This window comes from Lichenostomus cassidix, chromosome 2 (genome assembly GCF_008360975.1).
Source record: "Lichenostomus cassidix isolate B80296 chromosome 2, HeHo_3.0, whole genome shotgun sequence".
Classification (NCBI taxonomy): domain Eukaryota; kingdom Metazoa; phylum Chordata; class Aves; order Passeriformes; family Meliphagidae; genus Lichenostomus; species Lichenostomus cassidix.
The window spans coordinates 35,314,451-35,330,148 of NC_139482.1; the positions used below are offsets into that span (position 1 = coordinate 35,314,451).

The window sequence follows — 15,698 nt, forward strand, 5'->3', positions numbered from 1 at the left end:
AGTGGGTGGGTGTCAAAATTTACTGTGCGTGTACTTTATATTTTGGGGGCCTAAATGGTTAATAATCAAACTGGAAAGTTAAAATGAGAAATTTAGCATTCACATGGTTCTATTTGAATAACAATAAATGTACCACTTGTGATAAAACCTGCATCTGTTACTTACTTTGCTGCATTGCCTTGGTGCATCTACTTGATATCTGGATTATGCACTTTGCAGTAGACCAAGGGAATCTGCAAATGCCCATATAAAAACCTAGTAAGATGGAATCAGTTAGCTTCAGAGAATAAAAATAACATTTGCAAAGTGAATTATATCCTTTTTCTATGCTGAAATGCTATTTCTGTGGCAGTAATTAATGTCTATCTATATGTAGTTGCTATACATACTATGATGATGAATATTCTGGAGCTGTCTATAACAAAGATATAAACAGTTACACTTGATTTTAATGTCAAATGGAAAGCAAAGGAATAGCTGGCAGGTGCTCAGCACTGAGTATTGTTGACCTGTGCAACATTTTCCTTTGACCTTTAGTTCACACTAAAGCATTGGAAAGGTAACTCTTTTTAACAGCTGATAATATAAGTCACTGACAGAAAATATTTAGTTTGTCACCATGCTTCTGGTTATGAAAAGTTAATAGAGAAGTAAAAAACAATATGAAGAATTGTGTATTAAAAGTGCTGGAACACAATTTTAAAACTAGAAGCTCTCACATGTTTTCAACTCTAAGTCTATTCACCGAAAGAGCTAAAATTTCTGTAGTAATTTCATAATTCTTAGACAGCGTGCCATACTTGTGGTCCAACATTAAAATGAGGTGAGATCCTTGACTATAAGGTTGAAATATCACTAGTAGAAGTGATAAGGAGTTACTGATGGAGTTTTGCCTATAAAAACATAAATAGAAAAAAATTGCTTTAGGGGTTCTATTGCAACATGACTATTGTTCCGCATTTTCCATTCGTTATAAACCCTTATTTTCAGAGTTATAAAATTCCCATTATTTGTATAGGAGTACTTGGATGGCAGCAGGCCTTAGCTCCACATGTCTGGCTTTGACAAGTTTTGGGTGCACGTGTCAGCAGAACTTAAGGTGTCTACAAGAAATGAAATTTGTGAAAGTGTAGGGTTTGAAATACATAGAGAGTTTTGTGGGTGTCTGGAAAATTCTGTATCTAAACTCTGCCAAGACACTCACCAAATCTCTCTGTAGGTCAAAGTGGGTATATCAGTAGAAAATGTTTGTTGGAGGTATTGCAGTGTGGCTTGAGTATCCTCATGAGTAACTAGAATGTCGAGTGGGCTTTTGTGACACACATTGAAATAAGTTCTCTGGCAGTGCCTCTGGTGTGTCAGTGTCTTAGTCACTGTCTGTCTCTTTTTTTGTTGATTCCCCAGAGGCTGTGGCTAGCAGCCCATGGGATCTCCCTGCCTTCTGAAGGTCTTGAGAGACTGAAGACAACAAAAGAGAGAGCTCCATGTGTCTGTTCCCCATTTTTAAAGGGACTCGGCACCCCCCTTCCATGAACCAGGTAAAACACAGAGGCTCCTCTTCCCAGCTGCAGGTCTTAAAGAGACAGTAAACAACCTTACACAGGTGTACATTGAGAAGATATGGAAGATACAGTTTGGGTCACTCTTAATGCTAAACTCCACCTCCTATCTCTGTAACTATGACAGTGGGCTTGACAGTTCCTAGGCAGGACAGGTCCATTTGCAGATTTTGCAGGACATTTGCCCCTTTCATTGCAGTGCTCTGATGTGGGACTACAAGTGGAGCGTCAGTTTGGAAAAGTTATGTCTTCCATATTAGCTGCTCTAAATGACACGTGTTATAGAGGGAAGAGACAGAAAGATAGCTTGTTATCTAATACATTATTTACTTCTATTTGAAAAAAAAATGTAAAAAAAGTAAAAAAAATATGTGTTTGTCTGAAAAAACTTGAAGCAGAAGGCTCTAGCCTTATCTCAATATTCCTTCATTTACAGTACCATTGATTGTAGGCAATGTGAAAATGAATTGTGATAAACAGTGGTGACGAAACGGTAGTTCTATGATGTGACAGTGATTGTAAAGGGATGCCCTGATCTGCACAGCCTGTTTGGGCAGCTGTGGCTCAGTCTTTGCCATCTTTCTCCCAAGTCTGTCTCCTAAGGATTAGGATGGGTAGCTGTTGGCCTCTTCATTCTGCCAGTGAGAAGGTGGAGAGCTAAAAGCTTTTTGGGAGGCAGTTTTAAAATTCTGTTTATATAGACTTTTCCTAGTACACACAGCTTGTAGAAGGCCCTACTGCAGTATGATGACCAACAAGCATTCCTTGTGGAAGTTTTTAAGGAAAAAGTATTATCTTGACTTTGAAGTTCATGAGGTCCTTGTTAGCTCACTTTTCAGTCTATTCAAGTTTTCTTGCAGGTTGGCTCTTGCCAGAAGTGTCCACTTGCCCACTTTGTTTGGTATCATCAGCAAAATTTCTCAGGGTACACTTGATCTCATCATCTAGATCACTTATGAAGATGTCAAACAGTGTTGGGCCTACTACTGATCCCCAGGAGACCCCACTTCTGACAGGTTGCCAGCTTGAAAAGATTGGACACTCTGACATAAGTAAAGTCATTTGGACTGAATGAGACAATCCCTCCAGAGTAGTTGTGCAAAATTAACCATTTGTCCCTAAAGCAAACTCTGCAGTACATTCACTGTACAAATCATGGAATATATTTGCATAAGGGGAATAGATGATACCAGAATCTCTTTTAACTCTGTTAAGAGAAGTTAGTGAATGACCTGTCTCATTTATTAGGATTGTCATGCTACTGCACTGCTTCATAAACAACAATTACTTATACCCACTGTGGAGTGATGCTTATAACCCATGGCAAGTAGTCCATGGAAAAATTAAGTTTCTTTGGCCTTAATTAAAGTAGAACTACCAGGATTTAATTTACCCTTAGTTCTTTAGTCAAGAACTTGTCACAACAATTTGTGATTCACTGAAAAAGAATGAAATTTTATTTCTGTTATCAATTAGACATATTGAGCTGACTTTAAACTGCTAAATGTGTTTTACCACTGTTTTTAAATGATTAAGCTGAAGCACCTAATTTTTATAACAGGTGTCTACACTGGAGGTTTCTGTTGTAACATCTGTTCCTCTCGTTAAAAAAAAAAAAAAAAAAAAGCTGTTGTTACTATTACATTCCTTCCAGGAATGATACTTTTTATTGGGGTGGTACAAACCCAGTGTATCTATGCTGGGTGTGCTTTGATTTCATTGACTGATACTCTAATACTGATTAACTGTAAACAGGATAGTTATTCCACTGTGAATTAATGTCCTGTCTAGAGCAGTTCTTATTTAAACCATTAAGCTGAGTAAATTTCTTCATCTTCATTAAATTAAAAGTGTGTTTTTAACCTGCATGAACTAAGTAGAGGAAGAATGGTTTTTCAGAACTGCAGTCTAAATGGCTAACAAGTTGAAAACTGGCAGGGAATCTAATTTCTACTTTGCTCGTTCAAATGAAAAAAGTGAATTTTGTGTCTTCAGTAGAACTTGAGCCCATCTTAGTTACGATGCCAGTTCTGTATTAGTAAGCCTTGCTGTCACAATGTTTTGACAACCCCTAAATATGGTAGTCTGTCAGTGTTGTTTATGCAGGTGGTGTCCAGAAAGAAAGTGCTAGTGTCCTGCGTTGTCACAAGAAGTGCAGCTATGCCAGATTACTGGAGTAGTGGAATTCTTATGTTACAGGATAGCTCTTAGCCAAGTTAATTTAAGAATGTGAGGAAAATGCAAATGCCATGTTGTGTTTGGAACAACTCTTGTAATTGCAATGAAACTCATACTATTCCGGTTTATTTAATTCTGAAATATTCAAATCAGCAACATAGATGGTTTATCTGAGTCAACACCTATTAAAACACCAGAGAAATGGTCCTAATTACAATATCTAATCTTTAATTAGCATTTATGGGGTTTTTCACTTTAAATAGAGGCTTGTTAAATTATATTGAAAGTTCTGATATTGAGATGAGCATGAACTGAAACAGAAGAAGTTCCATCTCAACACGAGGAAAAACTTCTTTGCATTGGGGGTGGCAGAGCACTGGAACAGGCTGCCCAGGGAGATTGTGGAGTCTCCTCTGGAGACATTCAAAACCCACCTGGCTGCATTCCTGTAAAACCTGCCTTGGCAAAGGGGTTGGACTGATGATCTCCAGAAGTCCCTCCCAACCATAACAATGCTGTGATTCTGTGATATTATGGTTCCTGAATAATCACAGCTTTCCTTGAATAAGAGGAAGTGGATTTTTGTCTCAATTTTATATTCAACTTTGTTGAGTATTTTCCCTGGTGGGTTCTGTGGAATTGGAACTTTACATATAGAATCTGAGTTGGACTACAACAATCCTCTCACACAGATGCTATGTCTGCTTTTTATTCTTCATAGTTAAGGAAGATTAAAAAAAAAGTGACAGTGGTTTTCTCTTAGTGTTTTCAGACATGGTTTATTTGTTAGCTGTAGTTTTTGTCAGCTTTTCCAAATGTACTGAAGCTGTCTTTCCACACATTTCCAGCTGACTTAAATCCATTCACTCTTGTAACCCTGTATATGAGCTACTCTTCTAACTGTAAATCAAATCAGTGATAACTGAAGGTTCTCAATTCTGATGCTATTTTCTCAAAGTATTCAAGAAGAAAATTGATGTTCAAGGTCTAATTTTAAAGTAGCTCCATTTTCCATATGGAAGACAAGCCCAGGGACTGTTTACAATATAGTATCTGCTGAGAACACAGGAATAGGCTGTATGTGAGTGAAAATAAAGTTGAGGTTTGATTTTTTTTATTATTAGAGAGATGCCTCTTTCTGAGTTAAGGCATAAATGAGACAATATGCCGAACTCAATAGTACAGATTTTTATTTAACAGTAAAAGTGAGGTAGAGGGGGGGAAAGAGAGAGGGAGGGGGAGAGAAATAGAATGACAGATGAAACATATTAAGTAGAAAAAATATCACCACTATGTAGATCTGATGACATCCCTTTGGTTCTCTTTTTCTGGCCTCAGTGATGGAGTCTTATCAACATGGTGGTTGCAGACTCTATCTGTTGAGTAGTGGGGGGAAGGAGTCCAGAAAACAACTGGTCCACAGGATTTGTGTTATGCTGAGCTAGGTGGAAACATCTGTACTGTCCCTGGCTGACGAAATAGTGGAGCCTGGGACATTTCACGAGTCTTTGACACCTTCCAAGGTGTTGTAGCTGTCTCTTAGGTCAGCTAAGGTAGCAGTTATGGCCCATTATGGCCAGTTGTGGTATTAAAGCATTTATCCTTCATACAAGATTACTTCACAGCACAAAATCTGAACTTTGACCTTTTCTCTGATATCATGATTATGGGCCTGATTTTCTATAATTTAGCTGGGTTATTTTTTCCCTTAATTTAATTGGAGATTTACCTGAGTTAGAAGTCAGGCAACTGGAGTTACTCCTTCTGTCAGTAGTTCAACACTTAAACCATTATAATTTGACTGACCAGTGAAAGTACATTACTTTGACCAGTAATAGTGTAGCTGAGAAAGGGATTGGTATCTGTGTCAGTTTTACCCTGTGATACTCCAGGAATCAAAGCAAAAGAGCATTGAATAAAAAAATCACCCTTTTTGTGTTTCTTCAATTTTTAAACAAAATGTGTGAACATGAAGGGTTGGGGAGAGAGGTATTATGCAGTATAATAATTAAAACATTTATATTTTTCTAGCTCATGTAAACCTCATGGGAGAGATGAAGACTTTTAATTGGTAAGTTGTACCACTTACTCGATATTTGTGCTCTTTCAACTGTTGCAGTGTGAAGTTGTATTTGCATTTGCAATCAAAATGTGCATCAGCTAATTTGTCTTCTTTGTTCTGTCTCATAAAATTCAAATGACTGGAAGTCACTGGATAGTTTTATGTGGGACTTCGCCTATATAGGCGACTTTTATTCATATTGATGTCAATGGCTTTATATTGCAGTGACCTTATCAACTCGGGAATTATGAAAAGATTTTAAAAGTTCTGGGGATGAAATATTTCATTAATAATATTTCTGGGCTTTTGCTAGACATCAAAGGAGTTCTGAGCCGAGTCATTATGCTGTGATTTCAGGCAGTGCCTCATGACAGGTCAATAGTAAGGGTATGAAATACTTTTAAAAGAAAAATAACCATCTAATTGTGATTATGATGTCTTGTTAATTGATGAGTTGCCCACATCTTTGCCATAAGCCATCACTTCTGGTAAGCTGATGACTTGGAGATCAGTAAGGCTTTTGATATGAGAACTTGTTAGAAGCCAAGAGCTCTTCTTGGGAAAAAAAGACTATCTGGATTCCAAAGGCTTAATAAATTGTGGACTTGAAATAAGCACACAGCCTTACAATCTTGTCTTCAGTTGACTTCCTAGTACTGAAAATCCTCAACCTATTAACCTTGCAAGAGACTCCACAATTGGTAATTTTTTTTTTTTTTTGGTCTTAATTGTGATTCATCATTTTGCATACTTACAGCTACAGTTGATTTGCTTTTGTCAGGCTCAGCTTGACAGGATAATGTTATGTGAATGTGAGTCAATAATTCCTTTGAATATGATTCCTGCACGACAAAGAAAAGGATGGTTAGAGGCCCAGTTATGAACTTCTCACAATAGCAACAAATTAATCATTTACCTCACTGACCCCAATCCTTGTAGCAGTCAGTCTGGTTCCTCTTCCTGTTACCTCACTGTGACATTTGACTTACCTGATTTTCAAAAGTTTCCATAGAAAAGTATTTACCAAATGCCTTGCAAATCAAGAGCTAACCAGTACATGAAGTAAATTTCACAGTGTTATCACAGAAAATATGAAAATATTAATAAAATACAAATCAAATTTTGCCGCTACAAAGTAGCATATTTTCAATGCTACCATATTTCAGGTGCTATCTTTGCAAACCTGTGAAAGTGTATAGGGCAGACACAAATTTGTAATCCTGCACATACTGACAAATCATTGCAAGGTTTCATTTTATTTTCCTGTATTTCACATCTCCTCAGCTCTTCAAGAGATTAAAAGATAATGTTATGTGCACAAATTCTTTAGAGTCTCTCTCAGACTGCTGTAATAGTCCAAGTTAGTGATACTTAATCATTTATTTTCAAAAGAAATAGCTATAACATTTCAGTCATTCAGACTCTCAGGTGGGCATATTTTTGTACTTCTCTCAGGTTTCTTAGAAAGACCATTACCAGCCTTTGTTCCTAGAGATCAGCATATTTTCCAGTGTAGAAGAACTTGTATGTGTTCTGGGTAACACAAAAATGTATTTTGTATTCTGTATCCCATATCTTTTCTATGCCATCCGTCTTGAAATTATCACTTTAAAACCTGAGAAGTGGAAGCAGAACTGGAGTGTTTTATCCTGGGTTCAAGGAGAAGGTTGGTCCGAGGTCTCTGTAAGAGACAAGGAACAGGCACAAGGAGTTCTTGTTTCTCACCGTGCTGCCAAGAGAGTTGTCTGGGGCAGAGGCAAATCAAGGTAGATACCTTCTTTTGTTTCTCCCCAGGGGAAGTTGCCTGGCAGAGTTATCCAAGAAACTCCATTCCACAATCCTAAACTGTTTTGGAGCAAATTTGGCAACACCTTTTTGGCCATGGTTGAGGCAGGTAACCACCATCTCTGGATCCAGTGCCATCAGGGCTGTGGGTTTCGGTGCCCAGTGAGTACATTTTTCTTTCCCCTGTAGTGCAGCAGGAACTCAGAACTGCAGCACCGACACCAACCAGGTGCAGCCAGCCCAAAAGAAGCAGAGGAACTGACTCTGCAGGTTCAGAGCTGCCCCAGATGGTCCTGGCACACCCCACCTGCTACCAGAACTGCCTTTTAAGCTCCAACTTCCTGGCTTTTTTCCCAGGGGGAAGGTTGAGCCAAGCAGGCCTTCTCTTCCATATTGTCTTCTGGTCCATGGTCAGCTATGGAGGTCACCATACTGGGGGAGAGGCTTCTCTGCCTTCTTTTTTTAACTTGTTCCCTGGAGTCCACGGGATTCAGCAACTTTGTATTTAGTGCCTATTATCTGATACTATTGATTGTTGCTGTTCTGTTTTTTAGTTAACTGATATTTTTTCACTTTTATATTCTCACATTCTCCTTATTGGTGAAAAGGGAGTGGTTAAAAAGGGAGCTAACTAATTTTGGACTGTCCATCCCATGTAATTTTCTCAAGCCAAGATAGTATATTTGCAAATGCTGCTACTGTCCACAAAATTAATGACTTTATGTTTTCGTGACTTTGTGAAATACAAGCTCTGTAATCATCTTGTTGCAACACCCCTTGCATAAGACGCAAATGCAGTTGTCCCTTATACCTCTGAAAGCTCTAACATGTTACCGTGTTTGTTCTTTTTTACTACCATGATGCAAAGTAGTTGACTGAACTACTTATTGGCTTCCAAAATTAGATAAGTATCTAAGAAATGGAGTAGTCAATAAGCAGAGAACTAAATGTAGTAACCCATCATTCTCTTTTGATTGTTGACAGATCTTGCAGAAATTAATTTCTTGTCTCTGTGACTGTGCCAAAGACATCACGGCTGTCAATGCCAAAATTTAGTGTTGTTTGCCCATAACAAAGTACTCAAAGGCAATCCACCTACTCAAACTCCACTGATACAGAATGTTTCTGAGCATCCCTGTGGTTAAGTGCTGGCAGCAAAAGATCTAAAAACCACAATCTTTAGCAAATCTGGAGTCACATGAATGCAAACTGACAGTCTGTGTGGATGACTATACCTGAAGTAGCAAATAATCTTTGATTATGTTATGGTGAGGGTTGGGAAGAAGTAAAGAAGTTCTAAAGTCTACTCTCTGATTCAGTTTTCTGGTGGGGCAGAGTTTGTCCCTGAGGTAGTGAATGCAACTGTATGGCTGTCAAGAACACATGGAAAGTGTCAAAAAAAGTAATAAAGACAGAAACAGTGCTTTATGATTTCATAATGGTGTCATAAACTATAGCCATTACTGAAATTTTCAAATTGGGTTAAGAATTAGGAATAAGCAATCTTAGGTAGAACAATAGAAAGAAAAAGTAACACAGAAAAAAGATATTTAGAGAAAGAATTGAAGATCGAACATGAAACATTTACCATGCCAGGAAGATGGCTCTAATAATTAATTTTATTTCCCGCTTTAGGGTTTTCCCCCCCCATTATTATAGTAGATATTTGCATATATCACTTAACTGCATTAGTTAGTCCAAAGAATAAAAAAGATCAAATGATGGAAACTAACAGGATGGTACACAGAGGTACTAGAAACCAAGAGATTGTGCTTAGGAGAGGAACACTGGGCCACATCTGGAATCACATCTTTCAAATTAGAAAAGCTGAATGAAGTTATTATGGTTATTGTGTGTCCAAGTACTTTCAACGGGAAAGGTCACAGATTTAGGGACATGTTACTAGAAAACAGAAAGGTAATGTAGAGTAATAGAGAAAACAGGAGACATATCTTCTCCTTGTCCATTTCAACAGTTGACAGGCTATGTCTGCTTTGATTTAATATTCAAATAGTTTTCTAAAAAGTATCATAAAATCAATAATTTTCAAAAGCAATGTGTATCTGGCATCATCCTGGATCCTGTCCTCTGCTGTTAAAATTTGTGTCAACATTTATCCTGAACAGAGACTGTTCTCGCTCTGTAGCATCTGCTATTGCAATTGTCAGAGTGTGGGCATAACATAAACCATTCGGTGGACCCAAAAGGGAATTTCTTGACCTCCTAATTACTAAATCCAGCAGAATGGTGGGGAATCTGTTCCTGGGGCAAAGAGCAAGGCTAGGCAGAGAGAACAGTAACACAAGATGGCACAACTTCTGTCCTGGACATCTAATTTACAACGCTTTAGACAGGAGATGAGATCAGAGCTTCACTGCTACTACAACGCTACTCATTTGAGTTTGAATGAAGCTGAAGGCATCTGATGTCTGCCAAAAGAAAGAGAAAATATTATGACCATATATTGGAACAGCTTTAGAGTTTTTACCCAGCACTATAAAGGGAAATATAGTGAACATCTGTTATATTTAAACGTGTGCTTTAAAAAAGAAAATTTCACACAAACTCATACCAGATACATGCATACAAGTGTAAACTTAAGTCATTTAACTGAAGGGAATTCACAAGGGATTTTAATCCATACATCAAGTTTATACCAACAGCATTGGTAGATTTTGGGTTTTGAATATTTCCCTCTGTACATCAAAAGGAAAATACAGGTGAGACGCATGTTCTTTGTATGTCTTTGAGAAATCCTTTGGAGCCTAGGAATTACACAACATACTGTTTTTCATAGGCGCCAGGCGTACGCAGAATGCTTTTGACCCATCCCTGAGTAAAACAATGTCTAAGAAATCCCTGAAGGAAAAGATTATAGACTTCTTTCTGTTCATTTGTGTTATTCTTTAGAGGGTCAGTATTGTTTTAAAAGTAAACATTCCATTCACCTAAAAGATATATTTTATAATTATGTAGCATGTAACTTCAGGGATTTTTTAAAAAGAAATTCTACTATTGTGTTGTTTGCAGATCACCTTTAATACAGTGATTCAGACATCAAAATATTTGTTTAAAAAGTATTGTTTGCATCAATGGGCTTAAATTATTTATAACACTGGTAGCTCTGAGAGTGTTAACTGATGTCAGCATTGATATAAGCAGTTGTTATGCAGATCTCACCCCTTTTAGCTTTGCCACTTTATGAAATCTCACAGCTTGTTACCTGCTCCAATCCTGAAAAACCTCCTTTTTTTTCTGGAATGCCTTTAAACATCGAACTTTTGCATACGCTCAGCAAGGGAGGAAAGGAGAAGGAGAGTAAAAACAGGACTTTTATTATCTTGACAAACAAGTAACTGTTCAAACCTGGACACTGTAGGATATTACTTTTTCTCATCTTTGCTACTTGTTCCTTGTTTTGTGTTCATCTGAAAAGGAGAAAAATAGGTAATAGGCATAATTTACTCATTTGATTTCTCTTGCTATTGAGATTGACACTAAACTATTAACATTTTCTGCAATACATTATTAATGTATTTGTGGACAATTTATGTTGAATTTTAGAGACTAAAGAACGTCAGTTTGATGTGAACAAATATATTTTAAAAACAAATTTTAAAAACTGATCTAGTTGTTTTCTTTTTCTCCTCCATTTTAAAATTTAGCCCAAAGGGAGGCAGAACAGATTAAAGGAAATTTAGAGTGGGAGATGTTCAGAATTGGAGGATATAATAAAATTTTCCTAGACTGGTTCCCAACCATTATGGGTAGATTTTTTTGCAATGTCCCCCATCTGCAATACCTTCTCTCTTCTCTAGACATCTTCCATGCCACAGATCTGGGTAATGGGATAGGGAAGAGGCAGAAGTGTAGGGTTATAGAGCAGGGTTTCTCCTCCGAACTGTCTAGGCACACTGTGCTACTGTCTGGAGGAGAAAAGCAGTGCTGAGGGCCTCAGTGATGGGTAAGGAGAGTCAGAGGTTCAGCATTGCCTTCCTGTTCTCAGCCTGTGAACCTCCAGGATACTTTCATTAGGAGAAGAGAGTAAAAGAGGCATCAAGAGCTACACTGTAAGGAAATAATTGGCTTCATGGCCAAAGGGGTTGTGGGTGATCTTGCTCCTTAGAAATGGGTTTGACATTGTTCTATACTGCAAGCAAACAGTGGAATAGAGTATAGAGACTGAGTGAAAAATTACTTTCAAAGTTGAGTTACCAGTGATTTGCTTCAAACTGGGAGGGAATTTTAAGTTAGGTTCCAGCAGAGTCTGTCCTAAGGTCATTTCTATTTCATATTATAATTAAACACTTGGATAGTGGAGAGAAGAATGTGCTTACAAAATTTATGAGTAACAGCAAGCTGAGAGAGAGGGCAAGTGCTGTGAAGGGCAGAACTATCTTAACAAATTGGAACCATGGTCCACAATCAGCAGGATAAACTCAATTAATAGACCTGGAAAATCAAGACTTAAGAAGTTAGAACTCAGATACACAGAAACAAAACAAGGAATGACCATCTGTCAGTTATACAGCAGAAGGAATCCAGAGCTTATGCTGGATAGAAAGATAAATATAAGACAGTGATATAGTAGTGTCACAGAAGAGTGATGTAGTTTTGAAAAATACTTGCAGAAAGGTCATGAATGAGATAATGAAACAAATTATTCTGGTATGCTCAACACCGAGGAGACCTCAGCTGGAATGCTATGTTTGTGTTTTGCATGACTCTAAAAAGATGTAGACAAATATAGGAGATGCTGAAGAAGTGGGCAAGTTCAGTCTGCGTGGCTTCCCAAGGCCTCATCTACTCCTACATTTCTGTGAAATGATCATTGAAAGTTTTATCTTGTTTGCCAAATGTACTTTGCATATTGTACTTTTATAACTTTACCATTTTCACCAAGATTGCATGATTTAAGAGCCAGTTTGCCCATTGCAACTGCATGAAACATGAAGTCCTCGTTTAGTTAAAGTCTGCGTTAAGTTTTAATATTGACTTCACTAGACCAGGATTTAGCCTGAAATATTTGTCAAAATGTAACACCTACTTCTCAGTTTTGTTTTATCCTGTATTTTTATTATTACATTTATGGTAAATATTAGCTGGGTACAATAAATATAATTCTTGTTCTCAGCATGAAGGGATAATTGGGTCTTGGTAAATAAATGTAGGGCTGAAATTTAGCAGATTCTATGTTTATAGTTTCAGTATGATTGCCTTTTTGCCCTAACCATGTTCTCTGAGCCCTAAATTTCATCTCTTTAAGAAACAAGTATTCATAGTTACTTTTTGAGGATTAATTTTGGTTTGTATGGATTTGAATAAGTATTATGATAAGCATTTTTATGGTGATGTCATTTGTCACTTTTTTTATAACCATTCTTTATTTTTTCAAATGCATTAGAAGGTGAGGTAAACTTTTGATATTAGCTATGCACTCTGCTGTTCAACAGCATCTGGTAGATTACAGCTATCAAGGAATTCTAATTTGGTGATTTATACAACTGCAGAAATGGGCTGACAGAAGCCTCATGAAGCTAAACAAGAATAACTGCAAATTTCTGCATCTGGAGAGAAACAGAGAGGAACTCCAGGCACTCCTGCGGTGGATTGATGCTGTCTGGATGCCAGGCAACCACCAAAGCCTCTCTATCATTCCCCTCCACAAGTGAACAGGGAGGAGAAAATATAACAAAGGTTCACAAGTTGTGGACAGGGAGAGATCACTCATTAAATAACATCACAGATTCAACTTACAGATATTAATTGAATTTATTACTAACAAAATCAGAGCATGAGAATGAGGAGTAAAATAAATCTTAAAAACACCTTTCCCCTACCCCTCCCTCCTTCCCACCTCCTCCTCAGCAGTGCAGGGAGACAGGGAATAGGGGTTATGGTCAGTTCATCATATGTTATTCCTGCCACTGCTCAGGAAGAAAAGTCTTTTCTGTCTGAATATCAGGAAACAGTTTTTTACTGTGTGGGTGACTGGGCACTGGCACAAGTTGCCCAGGGACATTGTGGAGTCTTCATTTTTGGAGATACATATTCAAAAGCCATCTGGACATGGCCCAGGCAACTTCTATTAGGTGGCCCTGCTTGAGAATGGGGGATGGAGCAGGTGACCTTCTGCCATCCTTTCCAATGTCAGCCATTTTGTGACTCTGTATTTATGTGAATACATTTGAAATAGAAGTAAATTTCATCTAAATTCTAAAGAATAGGGCTCTACAGAGTTGAACAATGTAAAATAGCAAAAAACATATAATTTTTTAAAAAAGTTAATGTTTATTTAAAAGAAAAACAAGTTCTTCAGTGAACAAAGAATCCTGAGTGAGATTATTACTTTGTAAGACTATTCATCTTATCAGTAATTTCACTGGGAGATGTCTAGGAATGTTTTCATCTCCTAGATGACCTTGCTGCCCTTGCTTCTTTTACATAACATCCAGTTTAATCACTTTTCTTTTTTCTTTTTTTCTTTTTTCTTTTTTTTTTTTTTAGCTTCACTCTGAAATTTATACTGTTCCATTCCAAATATAATAACTTTCTTTTATATTTAAATTTAAATAAAGGAACTAATAGTGTCCTTTTCACTCTTAATGCTGTACTACATTTGAAAATATTAAATACTTAGTTATTTCTCTATGTTTACTTTGCCAAAGTCCTTTAAAGGAGATTTTTATTTATTTTGATAATAAGTCTTGTAAAAATAAGACTGTATATCCCCCTTTGTAGTTGGTGTACCATGGAATAAGGTTGGTTATGGATTTTTTTGTCACATGTTGTATTTATTAGAAGACAGACTACTCATTCCATTAGACTACCTGCCCTCTTTTAATGGTTCATTTAACATGTACCATAAGATTTAAAAAAAAATATTATTAATTTTAAACAATTTAACCAATATCAGTTTTTGATTAGGAAGATGTCTCATCTACTTCATCCTCCTACTATTGGAGGCATTTCTATATCTTTTTAAGTTTTTCTACTTCGAAATTCAAAGGTAGATAATTCTCCAAGGCTTAAAACTGTTTTACTGTGTGTTTTTCTGAATAGAAGTCCCAGTCTATAAATATAGTTGTCCTGGAGATTTTATTTTCCCTTTTCCATCACTTGAAGTTAACATTGTACACCAGGCTACCCAGTGAGTTTGTATTTTTAGCTCAGAGTAAATGTATTCTTCCTGATTCTTTACAGACTCTTCTTTTCAAAGTTATCCTTAAGGGATTACTTAGTAGAGCTTTAATGCTACAAACTTGGTTTCAAGCAGAATTTACACACTTGAAAAGCAAACTGCAAATGTAAAAGTTCTGTTCAGTCTGATGGGTAACTTCAGAAGCTAGAATAAGTGGAGCATTTAGAACATAAACTACAAATTAGCCTTTTATCATTCTCACTCATAGCACTCACAAGTTCTTCTTGGTATTCTCTGGCACTTGCCTTAGAGACCCTCGGGTTTTTCTGAAGGTGCATCTGGAGATCATAGAACCACGAGTGCAGCAGGTGTCAGCATTCCTAGATTAGTTGCCTATTGCAATGCAGGTGAGCCATGTGACAATTGGCCTGAAGAGTGTCCTGGTTTCACCTGGGATAGAGTTAATTTTCTTCCTTAGTAGCTGGTACAGAGCTGTGTTTTGGATTTAGTATGAGAGTAATGTTGATAACACACTGAGGTTGTTAAGTTATTGCTAAGTAGTGCTTAGTCTAAGTCAAAGGACTTTCCAGTGTCTCATGCTCTGCCAGTGTGGAGGTGTACAAGAAGCTGGGAGGGAGCACAGCCAGGACAGCTGACCAAACTGGGCAAAGGGATATTCCATACCACACAACATCATACCCAGCGTAGAAATTGGGGGGAGTTGGCCATGAGGGGCTGATCACTGCTCAGGGACAGGCTGGGCATCAGTCAACAGATGATGAGCAATTTAATTGTGCATCACTTGTCTGTCTTGGGTTTTATTCTTCTCTTTTTCATCTCCCTTTTAATCATTATCATTATCCTCATCACCATCACCATCCTTGTCATCCTCACTATATTGCATTTCAATTATTAAACTGTTCTTATCTCAACCTGCAGTTTTTGGTTTTTTTTTCCTGATTCTCCACCCCAT

At 37.3% G+C, this 15,698-nt stretch overlaps 1 long non-coding RNA gene across 1 annotated transcript; it reads left to right on the forward strand.

Moving 5' to 3' along the window:
- Positions 1-1,418: 1,418 nt before the first annotated feature.
- Positions 1,419-13,316, forward strand: LOC146441143 (uncharacterized). The gene is made up of 3 exons (XR_014850402.1): positions 1,419-1,538; positions 5,769-5,808; positions 13,095-13,316. It is a non-coding gene; the product is annotated as an uncharacterized LOC146441143 (long non-coding RNA).
- Positions 13,317-15,698: the final 2,382 nt, after the last annotated feature.